The 15,224-nt window shown below is 37.5% G+C and overlaps 1 pseudogene across 1 annotated transcript; it reads left to right on the top strand.

Annotated features, from left to right (window-relative positions):
• Nucleotides 1-8,925: 8,925 nt before the first annotated feature.
• LOC308505994 (large ribosomal subunit protein uL10-like) lies at nucleotides 8,926-9,924 on the top strand (annotated as a pseudogene). Its single transcript has one exon. The product of its transcript is annotated as a large ribosomal subunit protein uL10-like (transcript).
• The last annotated feature ends 5,300 nt before the right edge of the window (nucleotides 9,925-15,224 follow it).

Raw genomic sequence — 15,224 nt, 5'->3', positions numbered from 1 at the left:
TAGATCTGGATCTATCTATCTATCTATCTATCTATCTATCTATCTATCTATCTATCTATCTATCTCTTTACATATAATGTATTTTGGTTCCTCAATAAGACTTTGGGGCAGGAGCTTTACTTCTTCAGCTCACCCAATGATGTCTATCATAGTATCTTCTGCAAAGGAACCCTACAAATATGTGCTGATTTAACCAAGTTGTTCTGACTTCACCAGAAGGGAGGGAGTATGAGTAAGATGGGAGGGAATGGCTTGAAAATGTTCCTGGCAGCAGAGGCAGTTTGCGTAGTGGTTCAGCCCAGAAGCAATGCAATCAGGTTTGTTAAAATCCCCCTCCCTACTGTTTTGCCAGCTGTGTGACCTTGGGTAAGTTTCATAACTTCTTGGAAACAGTTTACTCATCTGTAAAATGGGTGGAGGACGCAGATTTCTGTCTCTCTGCTAGGCTTGTTGAGAAGATCAAATGAGAGGATGCATATTCTAGTGCCTGACTCTAATATTAGCAATTATTATCAAGTGGAAATGCAAAGGTCAATAAACACATACAAAGATGTTCAACCATCTTTAGTAGAAGAGCCAGACACACGCAAGTTAAATCAGTGATATCAAAACTATTTTTGGCTTTAGCAGCTTGGCAACATTTTAAAAGGCTTAAAACTCAGTGTTAGTAAAGATGTAGGGAAATCAGCAGTATTATAAGCTGGTAGAAAAATATAACTGCTACAACCTTTTATTGGAAGTAATCTGATGAATATAGTAAAAGGTTAAATTATGTGTGTGTGTTTGTGTGTGTGTGTGTGTGTGTCTGTGTACATACATGTAAAATCCAAACTCAGCACCTTTTACTTTCTTTTTCATTCGACCTATGTTCAGGTACAGCTTAACATTTGCAGGAATTATTTCTTATTTTTACTTTTAAATCAGTGTCAATGTATTGATTTGTGATGTACCATCCTTCTCCTGCCTCAGGATGTCTTAGCATCAGGGATCTCAACGTGTTCACTCTGTATTTATATTAGGACTTCCCCTCCTTGTTTGATTTGCTAGACTTGAAGACAAAGCCATTCTCCTGGACCAATTCTGAAGAATCCAGGTCCTACCTTAGGCCCAAAGGATTTCTGTAGCCATAGGGATAAGCAATAGGCCTCCTTTGTGTCTGCTAGACTCTTGGGGGAATCTGGTTACCCCCTTACACAGTGATGGTGCAGACTCGGACTCAGTGATGGAGAGCCTGACATTAATTCTCGCTTGCATTTGTTCTAGACCAATTTAACGTAGGAATTGGCGTCTAAATAAAACTTGCTATTCCTGCCATGGATGTTATCTGTGAACAGCCAGGGCAGCAGTACTCACGTTTTCTCCACAAATATAAATAAATATTCCATTAAAACTAGATTCCATAGAAATGGCTTCTGTTCTTTCTGATATTAATATAGAACTATAAGAAAAAATTGTGGTAAAATATGCAGAATGTAAAATTAACCATTTTAAAAAAGTGTAGTTCTATGGCATTAAGCACAATCGCTATTGTCCGCCTATCACCAACACCCATCTCCACAACATTTTCCTCTTCCCCAACTCAAGCTGTGCACCCATGGAACACTGACTTCCCATTATTTCCTCTGCCCAAACCACTGGAGTGTCTGCATATTGTTCTTTCTCTTCTTTCAGGCCCCTGATCAGATGTTAGCTCATTAGAGAAGCCTAAAGTTAGTACCCTATGCCTTCAGCTTACTTTATTTTCTTTCAGAGTATGTATTATCATCTGGAATTCTAAAATACACATTTACTTGTGTACTTGTAGATTGTTTCCCCAATCAGCATAGAAATACCTTTAGGGCAGAGATTCTACCCTATTTACAACTTTATTCCCAGTACATAGAACTGAGCCTAGAAAAGAGTAGGTGCTCGATATTTGTCAAATTAATCAATCAATGAATTAAGTCTTCAGAATTATTTGTAATTATCCCATCCATCAAGGTCCAAGTCAAATATTGCCGTCTCCTTAAAGCTGTTACTGACTAGTCCAGCCCTCACCAAGAGTCACTTCCTTTGAAGTTCTGCTGAATCATGGTGTAGTCACCTCATAAGTAATTGGAATATTGGGGGCAGTGGTGGACTGGAAGAGATGAACATGGATAACCCAAATTCACAATAAAAATAGAATTAGTCAAAGTCTAGTACAAAATTAATATAATATTTATAGTGCACCCAATATTTTAGAACATATTTCCCCCCCTATAGATTCCTTCCAAAAGGCAAAGATAATACAACCACTTTTAAGGACACAGAATGTTACACACATTGCCTGACCAAAACAATAGCCTGAAGTTATTCTTTGTTTTCAAATAATACTATGAAGTCCACAAAATGTGAGCTTAGCATTCTATATATTCCACCTGTGGTTAGAGATATTGATCACAGTTTTACTTTTGCTCTCCACTCCCCTCCCCCACCGTTTTCCATCTTCACACTGAACAAACTCACAAAGCTGTCCTATCTCAGTATTTACAAACACAGTTTCCATGTATTACTCAAGCACTAGTCACTGCCATTTTCTTCAGTATGTTCTCTGAAAAACTCACGGTATTGTATGACTATGATTACCCAACAGAAAGACACATTAAAGCTATCATCTGTTCTCAAGCTACAAACATTTTTAGTTTAGTGCAAATCAAACCAGACAGGGACATTCACCGAGTCTCCTCGTGATGGACCCAAACCATCACCACCTTTTTGCTTCCCATGGGAGCACTGTATAAACATGACCCTATCCTTTTTTTCAAAAACTCTGTTAAATGCATGCGACAAGGATGCAGGTTGCTTAATATTTCCCCCCTGTCATTTTCTTCATTTGTTCAAATAGTTCAACATTTTCTTCAATGTTAAGATGCTGACATTTTAATTACTAAGGTTATATTAATAATGATTAAAATTTTAGATGTTCAACAACAGAATGTAGCTCAGATTTTCATAGAATAGTGGCAGAATGTCAGGCTGTGGCACATTATTATAGGTTGTTTGTGATTGGTGAGAGGTTTAATGCTTAACATATGGTCATAACTACTAATAGATGTCTTTTAACACAAAACTGTGGCAATTTTAATAATTTTTTCACAAATACAATATTGCTTTGTTTTCTTTTTAAAGACACCTTTATTGAGGTAATACTGATATATAATAAGCTACACATATTTGAAATGTAGAGTTTGATAAATCTCTTTTAAAAGATTTTTACTAAAAATATAGCTAACATACAATATTATATTAGTTTCAGGGGTATACCATAGTTATTCAATATTTATATACCTAAAAAAGTGGTCATCATGGTAAGTCCAGGAACCATCTAACACTGTACTATGCTATCATATTATTGACTATGCTTCCCATGCTGTACATTACATCCCTATGACTTATTTGTTTTATACAAATTTGGACCTCTTATTCACCTTCCCCTTTTCCCCCTTTTTAAAATTTATCATTAGAGTTCACTCAATATTATTTTATATTAATTTCCTGTTAATGATGACTAACCTAGCTCCAAGCTTCTGTCAGGATCATGTGATTGGCTTGGCAGAGTAACCATTATTTTCTTGCTTTTTCTATCTTATGCTTTACAAAATACCATCTTGAGTAATCACAAGACCTGTAATACTGATGAATAAGAAGCAACAAACAGTGGAATAGGTTACTGTACATTATAAAGGAAAATCAGTTGACATTGAAAATCAAAGCACAATTCTCAAAGACAAAATTGTCACTTAAGTACAATATACTATCTGGAAAGGTACTGGAAATTGTGAATGAGGAGAGATGGGGAGCTGCATAATAGGTTAAGAAGCAGCAAATAAACTTTTTTATTCTTTTCTTGAGATGGAAAGATGCTATTCAATCACTAGATTCTGAAAATCTGACCAGTGTTTTTGGAAAACAATGTGTCGGGAATTTCCCCCTCATTATTTACTCGTTCCATATGTAGCATAGACATTGCAAAAGCTCAAGTTAAGTCTCAGTTTCAGGGAGTGCCTCAGTGCAGCAGGGTTCATGCACTGGGCACGTAGATAAGAGATACGGTTTTGAGTCAGAGAAGAGGGGTCTTGAGAGCAGCAATATGTGAGAGGCTAGTGTTAACAAGCCAACAGATCTTGGTCTAACATAGGTACTGTATTATTTATCTAAGGATGCATAAAAATTACCCCCCAAATAGCAGCTGAAAACAGTATGCATGTATTATCTTACAGTTTAAGGGGGGCGATCAGGAGTCCAGAAGAGTCTAGCTGGGTGATTTTGATGCAGAGTCCCAAGCACTCAAGCTGTTAGCTGGGGCTGCAGACATCTGAAGGCTTGGTTGGGGTTGGTGGGTCTGCTTCCAAGCTCAATCACATGGGTGTTGGGAAGATTCAGTTCTTTTCTGACTGTTGGCTGGAGACCTCAGTTCCTTGCCCCGTGGGCCTTACCACACAACATGACAAAGATGAAAGACAGAGAGAGAGAGAAAGAAAGAGAGGCAGACTGTACTCAAGACAGAAATCACAGTCTTGATAACCTCATTTCAGAAGTGATATATCATTACTTCTACCACATGCTCCTGTGAAGTGGGAGGGGACTACACAGGGGCTACTACCAGGAGGTAGATGTCACTGGGGGCCCGCCCACTTGGAGGCTAGGCCTCACGGGTACAAACTCATTTTTTAAGATTGTTCTCTCTATGACTCTGGGTGGTGAACACACAATGGGATTTATAGACGATGTAATACAGAATTGTACACCTGAAATCTATGTAAATTTACTAACAATTGTCACCCCAATAAAATTAATTAAAAAAAATGATTGTTCTCTAGGAACTATCAGGTCAAATCTGTGCAATAATGAAGCCTAAAAGCACAGACGTGTTTGTTTGAAGAAATAGCTTTTTTTGTTGTTTTTAAGTGATAATTGCGCTACAAATATTTTAAACATGGGTCAGCAAATTGTAGCCCTTGGGCCAATTTGACTCTGTCTATTTTTTATGGCCCATGAACTAAAAATGATTTTACATTTTTAAATGGTTGGAAAAAAATTAACAAACTATATTTAATGACATGATTCAAATTTTAGTGTCTATAAATAAAGTTTTATTGGGGCACAGCTATACTCATTTGTTGGGGTGTAGCCTATGCTGCTCTTCTACTAAAACAGCAGAGTTGAGTAATTACAACAGACACTGTGTGGCCCACAAATTTTAAAGTATTTACTATTTGGCTCTTTACTTAAAAAGTTTGCCAACTCTTGACTTAAAAGGACATTTTAAATAAATTAAAATTTTAAATTTAAAATAAGGTCTTTATTATTTATAAATGACAGTGCTCCCTGCTGGCCATCACAGAGGAAAAAAGGCAGCTTGGAGAGGAGTCAGCCAATGGCTGCGTCCTAGGGAGTTTGTTCATTATTTCCATTGCTGGGGACCAAGGGCCACTAAGTTTTCTATGTATTCTGAGGCCTGGGAGTTCTACTTGAATTATGGGAGCTCATCATTATCCTTCTAAGGAGTACTTTTTATTGTTTAAGTAGTGAAGGATAGCAGAATTTGCCACTTTAAATATGCCACTTTGGCTCAAGGGTTATTTTAAGCCAAAAGCAACTGAGTAGAGCAGATACAAGAACATCTCTTTGCCTTCCCCCTATTTGTCTAAAAGCAGGACAAAACTTTGTAAAGGTGTGTCCCCTCCCCTCACTGCAAGAAAGGTCAGAAGTTAATCACAAAGATTGCTCTAGACTCTATCAACCCAGGGAAGGCACCAGAGAAATCTCTATGACAAACCTAGCTGAAACTAGCCTATATCTACCATTAGTTTCCCTCATAAATTTCCTTCCCATAATTTGCCATTCCTAGAAGCTAAAAGTCCTTTTCCTTTGTCTCGTCAATACTCTAGAAAATTATTGTTCTTTGCTAAAATGCCATATGAGCCCAAGTTCTAACCATCAACTTATTACTGAGCAGTCCCAGGTGTATGTGTGATTCACATGTTAATAAACCCATCTGGTTTTCTCTTGTTAATCTGTCTTTTGTCAGTCTAATTTGCAGGGCCCCAGCCAGTGTACTTAAAATGAGTAGAAGAAAATGAAAAATTTCTTCTCCTACACAATTCGGAGTCAGTTTCCTTTCTGGCAACCCAATGATATCAATAAAGTTAGTGTGGGGTTGGGGATAGTATAATCAGAGAATGTACACTAAGGTTTTAGAAGTAATAGTTGCCCTTTTCTCTTTATTTTTCTTGTTTATATTTCCTAGAAAATAATAATGAATATGTATTGTTTTATGCTACAAAATGAAAGGATAATCAAGCTATTTTTACAAACAGGACCAGAGACAGAGATGGGACCAGATACCTGGGATGCACTGTTTACCACAGCTGAGCTTACTCAGTTTACAGCTGATTTTTTTGGAGAGTTAAGGGAAAAAGTTGAAACAGGAAACATATGGGTTATTTAGTTTGATACAAAATAAGCTAACATATTTTTCTAAAGAGACAAAGTTTTTCCTGGCACTGAATTTGGGGAGAAATGTCGTATGTGTGCGGGTTCTTTTTCAAGGTACACTGAGTAATTTAATGAATATCTTAAAATGTGGTTTTGCAAAAGACAGAATGTTCTTCAAATGGATTTTCACATTAGTATGCTGTGAAAACTAGAGACTTACATTGTATGTTAACATGGTGAAGATATTTCTGTAAGAGATCAAAATAATAAGATTGAGGTAAGTTCCATTCTCCAGTTATTACCTAATGTAGGTAATAGACCCTAGCTCTCACACTCACCTACCTCAGAGCCAAATTCAGAATTTCAATGCTTCTTCCAAAGTAGATCCAAATTCACTTTTAACTATGGACATATTTGTGGGTAGTTTGTGATCCACATTCCTCATCAACCAGCAGAAACTTAATTAAACTCATTCATTAGAGTTTGTTGCCCTTTCCAGTTACCTATTTCTCTACTTTCTCATCCCTAAATCACTACATATCCTCTCTGTGGTCCAGGTTTAGTTTTTGTCCTCAACTGAGGATAATCCAGGTCTTGTCCACCTTACTTAATACAACAAAAGCCCAGTTTGATTAATAGAATAACCCATTTATTCTTCTCAAGCAAGATGCTAATGCCATATCAATGTACAAAAAATGACATATGAAAGACTTCTGCTTTTGACATGATGGTGCACCATTAGTTTCCTCCTACAAAACAATTGGAACCTACATCAAACACAATTTTAATTATATTGCTTATATCACAAATAGAGAACTTTCCAAAGGAAAAAACCAAAAACCCAATGAATCTTGATATTTCTGAAAATGTAGAGTTGAACAGGAGGCAAATGAAATTGCAGCATCAGCCCTGCAATCCAGAAACCAAGCTGTTAGGCCAGTGGCAAGATGGAGAAGTGGCAAGGAAGGAGGGATGAGCTTGGGATTCCTGATGCTCCAAATATGGGTTAGAAGTGGTGGTGGATTTGTAGCAGTCCTTAGTTCCTGGTAGAAGTGAATAAAAATTGTATCTGGAGGAAGCATCCTCAATTTGGGCCACATATTTTTCAACAGATGAATATCTACCAAATATCAGCTTACAGTCAAAGATCACTTAAACATGTAGATTTAAAAAAAGAATGAGATTCCACATAAACAATAAACAACAAACTTAGACCATCAAGAACTTCGTATATTAGAACAGCAGATAGGAAATATAAAATCGCTATGGATGAAAGTCTTAACAAAACAAAAGATGAAATTGTAAAGATGAAAAGAGATTATAAAGTATAATCAGGTGGCTATGAAGAAGAATTTAAAACCCGATGAGACCAAATAGCAGCAATCCATTTCCAGAAAAATATAGATGTCAGAAAAGAATCAAGCATCTACCAGTAGTAGAATGGGTACATTTTGCACAATAGAATAATATATTTCAATAAAAACAATTTAACTATTGTTTTCATTGTTTTCAATGAAACCATTCAGAGCTATATGCAATACTATAAAAGCATCTCTCAATGCTAAACAAAAGAAATAAGATCCTCATGACTATGGATATAGGATTTCATATAGTTCTAAATCAAGCACAATTAGGTTACAGTAATCAAAAACAGTTTGGTATTGGCACAAAGGCAGGCATATAGACCAATAGAATACTATAGACAGCCCAGAAATAAACTTCCATATATGGTCAAATGATTTTCAGCAAGGGATTGAAGACCATTCGGTGGGGAAAAGAACTGTCTTTCCAACAAATAGTGTTGGAAACATGGGTATCCACTTGCAAAAAAAAAAAAAAAAAAAGTTAAGTTAGACCCTTACCTTACATCATGTAAAAAAATTAACTGACAATGCATCAAAGACCTAACTGTAAGTCCTAAAAGTATAAAATTCTTAGAGGAAAACATAAGGGAAAAGCTTTATGACATTGGGTTTGGCAACAAGTTCTTGGATATGATACCAAAAGCATGGGCAATAAAAGTAAAACTAGATAAATTGTACTACATCAAAATGAAAACCTCCTTTGCATCAAAGCAAATCATCAACAGTGCAAAAAGGCAACTATGGAATGGCAGACAATATTTGTAAATGATATATGTAATAAGGGGTTAATATTCAGAATACATAAAGAACTTCTACAACTCAACAACAAAAAGCCAAATAACTCTATAAAAAAAAATGGGTAAAGGACTCAAATACACATTTCTCCGGAGAAGATATATAATACAAATGACCAAGAAGCATCTGAAAAAATGCTCAACATCACTAATCATTAGGGAAATGCAAATCAAAACCATAATGAGATATCATCTCACACCCAGTATGATGGCTGCTATCAAAAACAAAACAAAACAGCTCTTGCCAGGCATCCTTGTGAGAGTGACATCGTCTTTAAACCATGCATGGCAATCCCTGACACACCACCATGATGCCCAGGGAAGACAGGGTGAGCTGGAAGTCCAGCTACTTCCTTAAGATCATCCAACTTATGCAAGATTATCCAAAATGCTTCATTGTGGGAATAGACAGTGTGGGCTCCAAGCAGATGCAGCCAATCTGCACGTACCTCTGCAGGAAGGCAATACTGCTGATGGGCAAAACACCATGATACGCAAGGCCATCGGAAGACATCTGGAGAACAATCCAGCTCTGGAGAAACTGTTGCCTCATATCCAGGGGAATGTGGGCTTGTGTTCACCAAAGAGGACCTCACTGAGATCAGGGACATACTGCTGGCCAATAAGTTTCCAGCTGTTGCCCGTGCTGGTGCATTGCTCCTTGTGAAGTCACTGTGCCAGCTCGGAGCACTGGTCTAGGGCCTGAAAAGACCTCCTTCCAGGCTTTAGGCATCATCACTAAAATCTCCAGGGCGCCATTGAAATCCTGAGTGATGTATTGCTGATTAAGACTGGAGACAAGGTGGGAGCCAGTGAAGCCACACTGCTGACCATTTTCCCCTTCTCCTTTGGGCTGATCATCCAGCAGGTGTTCGATAATGGCGGCCTCTACAACCTGGAAGTGCCTGACGTCATAGAGGAAACTGCATTCCCACTTCCTGGAGGGTGTCCGCAATGTTGCCAGCGTGTGTCTGCAGATTGGTTCCCCAACTGTTGCACAAGTACCCCATTCTATCATCGATGGGTACAAGCGGGTCCTGGCTTTGTCTGTGGAGACTGATTACACCTTCCCACTTGCTGAAAAGGTCAAGTCCTTCTTGGCTGATCCCTCTGCATTTGTAGCTGCTGCCACTGTGGTTGCTACCACCACGGCTGCTCCTGCTGCTACTGCAGCCCCAGCCAAGTTTGAAGCAAAGGAAGAGTCGGAGGAGTTGGATGAGGATGTGGGATTTGGTCTCTTTGACTCATCCCCAGAAAGCAACCAGTACCAACTTTATTTGTTGGTAACAAGGAAACAAGGAAAATAAAGGCTTACTTCTCTTAAAAGTAAAAAACAAACAAACAAACAAACAAAATAAAACAGAAAATAACAAGTGTTGATGAGGACGCAGAAAAATTAGAACCCTTGTGCACCATTGGTGGGAATGTACAATGGTGCAGCTGCTATGGAAAACAGTATGGTGTTTCCTTAATCAAAAATAGAATTACCATATGGTCTGTTAATACCACTTATGGGTATATATCCAAAAGAACTGAAAGTAAGGAAGAGACAATTGTGCAATCATTTTCATAGCAGAATTAGTCACAATAGCCAAAAGATGGGAGCAACCCAAATGTCCACTGACAGATCAATTGATAAACAAAATGTGATATATACATATAATGGGATATTTTTTGGCCTTCAAAAAGAAAATTCTGACACAATCTACAAAATGGATGAACCTTGAGGATATTATGGCATGTGAAATAAGCTAGTCACAAAAAGACAAATATTGTATGATTTCACTTAAATGAGGTATTTAAAGTAGTCAAACTCATAGAAAGAATGGTGGCTGGCGCGGTGGGAGAAGGAATGGGAGTTATTGTTTAATAGGTATAAAATTTCAGTTTTGCAAGATGAAAATTTCTGGAGGTTTGTTGCACAAAAATGTAAATATACTTGATTCTAGTGAACTGTGCACTTAAAAAAGGTTAAGATGGAAATTTTTATATTACGCTTTTTACCACAATTAAAAATCTTGAGAAAAAAACGAAAAAGCAAACTTACTCTGCTGGTTAGATATACACTTCTGTGTGTACATTTATATGTGCATATAAGTTATAAAGAAAAACAAGAAAATGATGATCATACGGTCAAGATAGTGGTCCTCTATGGGAGAAGAGAGAAATATAGGATGGGGAGGGGCACACAGGGTTCTAGGCTGCTGGAAATATTCTATTTCTTGAGTTTGGTGGTAGTGACATTACTGAACTCAGGTCTGGTCACTTGTTGTATGAAACCCAAAAATTCCAGAGACCAGAGTTGGTGAGGAGAAAAGGCATTTTCTTTAGTCTAGATTCTGGCAACCAGGGAAAATGGCAGACTGCTGTCTCAAAGGCCACCTTTCCCCTTCCTAGAATGGTCAGAAGGTTTTCTAGGTACACAAGAAGAAGCAGAACAAAGGAAAGGGGGAAGTTAGTAATGAAACTTGTCCGGGAAGATGTCTCCTGGGGTCCAGTTTGTTCAGCTATGGTTATCTTGAACCCGAACTTAGGGGTCATTCATGGCATTTGACAAAATCACAGTCCAGTACTGCAGCCTGGTTGCTGGTGTATGGATGGCTGAGGGCTGACTCAGTTTCTTGCAAGTTAGTGTTCTGCTCATTAAGGAGGTATGCATGTAGCCTTGGGAAAGCAGAGCAATTAAATCAGGCAGTGAGGGCGAGAAAAAAAGAGAAAAAATATATAAACTACAAAATAAAGTAAAGCAAACTGTAATTCAGTAAACCAAACTAAATTGCTAAATCCTTAAAAGTGTACTGTCAGCCTTACAGTTATGCATATTCACTTCATAATTTTTCTTTAAACTCTTTATGCTTTATGCATATATATAACAATTAAACTGTTTTCTTAAAAAAAATATATAATATACATACTGAATAGTGCATAAAACATATAAACAGTTTAAAGAAAATTTATGAAGTGTATATATATGTAATGCATATGTGCATATACATATATATGTGTTATGGGTGGCACTGTTATTTCTATTTTCAAGATTTAACACTCTGGATTGGTTTGGCAATGTAATCTAGCTTAAAACTTTTTAAAACTTTTTTTTCTTTTCTCTGCTTCCCTCCCCTCCTACCTGCTTTAATATCTGTTTTCTCAAGGCTGCAGGCATTCCTAAATCTGCTTAATCTCCAGGACACTGACTTGAAAGAAGCTGTCACAGCCCCGCGCTGATACTCCCTCCTTAGGCAACAGAAACTGAGACAGCTTTATTTCAGAATGCGTGTTTTGTAATCCCCCTCATTTTTTTCAGATGTCAGTGCCCAGGAATTGACCAACTCCCCCTTTCCTTTGTTCTGCCTTTTCTTGTGGGCGTATAAAACTTTTGGCTGTGCTAGGAATGGGAAGATGGCCTTTGAGACAGGAGTTAGCCATCCACCCAGAATGCTGGCATTTTGAATAAACCTGCTTTTCTTTCCACCAACCTTGTCTCTTGATTATTGGCTCAAGAGCAGCAAGCAGCTGAACTTGGATTTCGGTAACATACGTATATGCATATGTATATGTACATATTCGAGTATGCATATGTATTAGTTTCTTGTTGCTGCTGTAACAAATTATAACCAAGTTAGTGGCTTGAAACAACACAAAGTTATTATCTTACAGTTTGGATGTCCAAAGTCCTAAAATAGGATGTTGGCAAGTCTGTGTTCTTTCTGATGGCTCTAGGAGAAAAATCCTTCCCTTGCCTTTTCTAGCTGCTAGAGGCCACTTGCATTCTTAGCTCATGGCTCCTTTTGAAAAAGACTCCATCTTCAAAACCAGCATCATAGCATCTTCCAATCACTCTCTCTCTGCTTCTGTCATCACATTACATTTTCCTGAATCTGACCCTCCTGTCTCCCTTTTATAAGGACCCTTGTGATTACATTGGGCCCAATTGAATAAATCAAGATAATATCCCCATCTCAAAATCTTTAACTTAATCACCTTTGCAAAGTCTTTTTTGCTATATAAGGTAATGATAATATATTTACAAATTCTAGGGATTAGGATGTGGGCATCTTTGGGAGGCCCTTCTTTAGCTTACCACAAAGTGGTTTCTTTTTCTTTTCTTTTTGGTCAGTTTTTGTATTGGGTTGGTTGTTCTTCATCACCAAATCTTGAGAGTTCTACATATATTCCAGATATAGTAGTTCACAACTGTGATCTGCAAATATTTTATTCCCAATTTGTGCCTTGTCTTTTCATTTTCTTAGTGGTGTCTTTTAAGGAGAAGGAGTTGTTCATTTTGAGAATTCCAAATCATCAATTTGATTTTTTTTAATGGATCATGAATTTGCTGTTGTATCGAACAAATCTATGTCTAACCTAGGATCTTAGTGATTTTTTCCCTAGTTTTGTGCAAATTTTCGTTTTAGGTTTTACATTTAGAGCTGTTATCCATTTTGAGTTAATTATATTTAAGGTGTGAGGCATGGGTCTTTTTAGGACTTCAAATCTTGAATGAATGGTGCAAAGACTAAAACATGGCTAGAACCCATCAGTTGCAGTGGTGGTTAATACTAGATATTCTATATTAGCAGCAGCCTCTTGACCACAGTATTTCCTTCCAGAATGCCCTTGATTTCTATCTTCAAGCATGACAAGACAACTATATTGAAGATAACAACTGTATTTGTGTTCAACAAACATAAAAAAAATCTCTACAACTTCAACAACATCAACAACGAACAAAAACACCTTACTTAGAAACCAGCTTGAGATGATAAATTTATTTTTCTTTACCACATTTTAATATGTTTAAATAAAGGATTTATTATAGACACTAAAAAAGAATAAGACTGGTTTACATTGCACTGTTTATTTGAGGAGTTATATGAGAAACTGAACAGTATCATTTTTATTATCCCAATTATATTTAGATACATAGATTGATGTCCTAGAATATTGCTTGTTTGACCAATCCCTTAATGCAGCTCTCTGTTTATGTGTCTCTTTTCAGGTTTCCATAATGGGGAGAGGTTTCCCTCCTATTACTATAGTCTAATATTGTGTTCTTACTTGGTTGAAATTTGAGAGAGGAGGGGAATGAAATATGAGTTCTCAAAATACTCTGGACTCTTAAATGCTTCAAAATAATTTTTATGTGTACCTTTATGATATTGTCCACTGTATTTATTATATAAGTGAGGATATACGGGTTTGCATGGATACCCGTATGTCTGAATGAGCACTTGGAAATGCTAAATGCTACAGGATTAGAGAGATGGGAGAATGTGGGCCTTGGCATTAGGTAGATCTGGACTTCACTCTCAGCTTTGGCACTTATTAGTCTTTGGAGAGTTTCTTAGTCTCTCTGAGCCTCAGTTTTCCTACTGTAAAACTGAGATAATGATACCTGCCTTCGATGCACAGACTAGGTGCTTTATAAACATTGCTATATAAGAGGGCTGTGGCGGTTGAGAGGAGACAGAATTCTAGGCTGGATCGTGAAGGATGGATAGGATGCTTTCTCTGACTTTTGCTTTTCACCTCCTTTTTTGTCGCTGTGACAAATTATGCATCCCTCCCCTGCGGCTGCCTTTGCTGTTACCATGGTGATCCAGGTTCTATTTAGCTGGAGTTTTTGATGGGACAGATTGGTTTTGTGATATGTAAAATCTCACTCTCTAAAATAAGGACCAGGCAGTTCCCGCAGCAGTAACAACGTGTGTTGGGCAGAGCTTCTGCCACCTCTCAGCCACACAGTAAGCGGAGAACCCATTGTAAGTCTGGCATTTTGCCAGATTCCGAATGTCTGGGGGACAGTGGTCATCTGAACTGATAAGACACAGCAGTTGACGATTGCTGTTTGCTTTTCAGTTTCCCTTCCATTCGGTTTCTTTTTTTGTGCTGCATGCATCATGTTCTGTCCCTTTCTACCATCAATAACCTTCTCTCAGATGTTTCATCCTTATAAAATTGAAACAGAGGTCATTAGTAATCATTGAAAAAAGAGGTTCTTATAATTGATTTAAGAAAGCTTGTTGTTATGAAGCATTTCAAATATAAAAAGTAGACAGTACTCATCACTCCACTTCAATAATTATCAACTCAGGGTCAATGTATGTCCCCATGCAATTTCAGCCTCACCCATATTTTTGAAGCAAATCCCAGAAATTGGATTACTCAGTCCATAAATATATCCACAGAATATCTAAAAGATAAGAATTCTTGTTCTTGTTGGTGTGTGTTTAACATGACTGCAATAGCATTTCAATTGACCTTGAAGATACTCCTAATCCCTCTTGGAGAAGCTATGAAAGATAAAATTATTGATTTGTACTTCTTCCCATGAAGGTTTAACTGCAACAAGAATTTCCCTCCTGTAATAAACCACTAGAAAATCAAATAAAATATATACGACAACTATTTTCACACAGAGGACAACAGGCAACTTAGGACTGTGAAACCTGAGAAGAGGGAAATAAATAAGATGAACCCTACGATTGTCCCAGCTTAGTGGCTGAGGTCATTTCCAGGCCGTGGTGCCCACCATAAAGCCGTAGTCTGAGGAATTCCTGGAGCTCACAGAGCTGAAAATCGTTTGCATTGCTACCAGCCAGAAAGGAAA

This window comes from Rhinolophus hipposideros (genome assembly GCF_964194185.1).
Source record: "Rhinolophus hipposideros genome assembly, chromosome: 12".
Classification (NCBI taxonomy): domain Eukaryota; kingdom Metazoa; phylum Chordata; class Mammalia; order Chiroptera; family Rhinolophidae; genus Rhinolophus; species Rhinolophus hipposideros.
The sequence above is the reverse complement of the archived record's forward strand: the minus strand, read 5'-3'. Positions and strand labels throughout refer to the sequence as shown.